This window comes from Populus nigra, chromosome 2, assembly GCF_951802175.1.
Source record: "Populus nigra chromosome 2, ddPopNigr1.1, whole genome shotgun sequence".
In the NCBI taxonomy this organism is placed as follows: Eukaryota; Viridiplantae; Streptophyta; class Magnoliopsida; order Malpighiales; family Salicaceae; genus Populus; species Populus nigra.
The window spans coordinates 24,552,343-24,554,842 of NC_084853.1; positions in this window are offsets into that span (position 1 = coordinate 24,552,343).

Consider the following 2,500-nt stretch of genomic DNA (forward strand, 5'->3'; position numbering starts at 1 on the left):
TGAAATGCACTTTTTTTCAGGACAGTGATCGAGGTACCAGTTTCTTTCATTCTTTGATGAGCCACAGACATAGGAAAAGCTTCATTCCTGCTCTCCAGTGTAGCAACGGGGCTCTCACTACTTCTTTAGATGAAGTTGGTGCTGAATTTGTTCATTTCTATCAGAGTCTTCTTGGTACCTCCTCGGCTATATCTCCCATTGATGAGGAAGTTGTACATAGTGGCCCTTGTCTGGACCCTAATCACTCTGCTTCTCTTCTCGCTCCTGTCACCAATGAAGCCATCAAGGATGCTCTCTTTAGTGTGGACAACAATAAAGCTCCTGGCCCGGATGGTTTCTCTTCTCTTTTTTTCAAACAGTCATGGGATATTGTAGGAGCTGATTTTTGTGAGGCAGTAAAGGATTTCTTTTCCTCTGGTCGGATCCTAAAGCAGATCAACCATTCCATTATTGCACTGGTTCCAAAATCTGCTAATGTTAATTCTGCAAATGATTTTCGGCCCATTTCATGTTGCAACGTGGTTTACAAAGTCATCTCTAAAATTCTTGCAGGCCGGCTTGGTTATGCCCTTCAGGGCATCATTAATCCAGCTCAAAACGCTTTCCTTGGTGGGAGAAGCATGACTGATAACATCCATTTGACACAAGAATTACTCAGGCACTATGGTAGGAAGAGGACCTCTGCCCGATGCCTCATCAAAGTTGATTTCAAGAAAGCATTTGATTCGGTGCAATGGCCTTTTCTCAGAGCTCTCCTCCATTTGCTTGGTTTTCCCCAGCGTTTTGTTCATCTTGTGATGCTATGTGTGGAAACCTCTTCATACTCTGTTGCGGTTAATGGCAATCTTTATGGCTTCTTCCCTGGCAAATGTGGAGTTCGGCAAGGTGACCCTCTCTCTCCATATCTATTCTTAATATGTATGGAATACTTCTCCCGTATGCTGGGCATGGCCAGTCAGCAGCCAGCTTTTCATTTTCACCCAAAGTGTGCGCCTCATCATATTTGTCATCTTGCATTCGCTGATGATGTTCTCCTTCTATGCCGAGGGGATTGTTCTTCTGTACAAATTCTGGTTGACCAACTCCATGCTTTTGGCCGAGCTTCAGGACTTCATATTAATGCATCAAAATCCTTCATATATTTTGGTGGTGTTGGTGACAGCTTGAAGCAAACTATCCTCCAATACTCTGGTTTTTCGGAAGGTAGCTTTCCCTTCAAATATCTTGGGGTTCCCCTCAGCCCTCACAGGCTTCTGACTAGCCAGTTCTATCCCCTCCTGCATCAACTTGAAACTGTTATTCAAAGCTGGATGGGCAAAAACTTGTCCTATGCTGGGCGGCTGGAACTCCTTCGCTCTGTTTTATTTGGAATGGTTCAATTTTGGCTTACTATTTTTCCCATGCCTGAGAGTGTTCTCAAACAAATTACTAGTCTTTGCAGGAATTTCCTTTGGACTGGTAGTACATTCAGGAATAAGTCTGCACTGGTTGCTTGGAAGAACGTCTGCCTGCCAAAGGCTGAAGGAGGCCTTGGTTTATATGACATCACAGCAAGGAACAATTGCTTTCTTGTGAAGCAGCTCTGGAATATTCACATGAAAGCTGACTCTATTTGGATACGTTGGGTGCACCACTTTTATTTGCAAGACACCAATATCTGGCTAGTCCCCCTGCAACAAACCTCCTCTCCTTTATGGAAATCTTTCATTAAACTACGTGACTGTCTCCTGGATGACTGTGGGGGGCAACCCGCAGTTATCTCCATGCTGCAAAGCTGGGGCAATACTACTAAGCTTTTTTCGGCTAATGCTTATGACTACTTGAGAACCAAAGGAACCCCGGTCTCCTGGGTGCATGTGGTTTGGGAGTCCTGGTGTCTTCCACGACATAGCTTTATCCTATGGCTTGCCTTGCTTCAGCGGCTGCGCACAAAGGACAGGCTGCATTTCATTGCCCTTGACGTTACTTGTGTTTTTTGCCAGGATCATGAAGAGAGTCACGACCATCTGTTTTTTACCTGCAGCTGGACCTCCACCTTGTGGCTGAAAGTCAAATCCTGGCTTAGACTCAACAGAGGCATGACCACCATCAACAGTGCAGCTCGAGGCCTTCCCTTCAAGGGGAAATCTGCTGTCACTAGAATGAAAAGAACATCCCTCAGCATTGTTGTTTACTTGATATGGGAAGAAAGGAACAGACGGGTTTTTGAAAATTCCTGCTCCTCTGTGGAGCTTATATTTCGCCGGTTCCAAGTGTTATTTTACATGATCTTGCGCTTTCATCAGCGTGATCTTCCCATTCCTAATTGACTGTTTTGCTGATCGTTATGGTGATGCTCTCATTTGATCTGCCTTCAGATGGGCTGCTTTGGTTTTTGTTCGATTCTACAGCTCCTACTGAGTTTCTTGTTTTGTAGTTTCCACGTGCATGGTTGCACTGGCTTTTTGCTGTCTGATTGGCTGCTGTTACATATCTTCCTGTTGTTCTTTTTGGCTGGTCT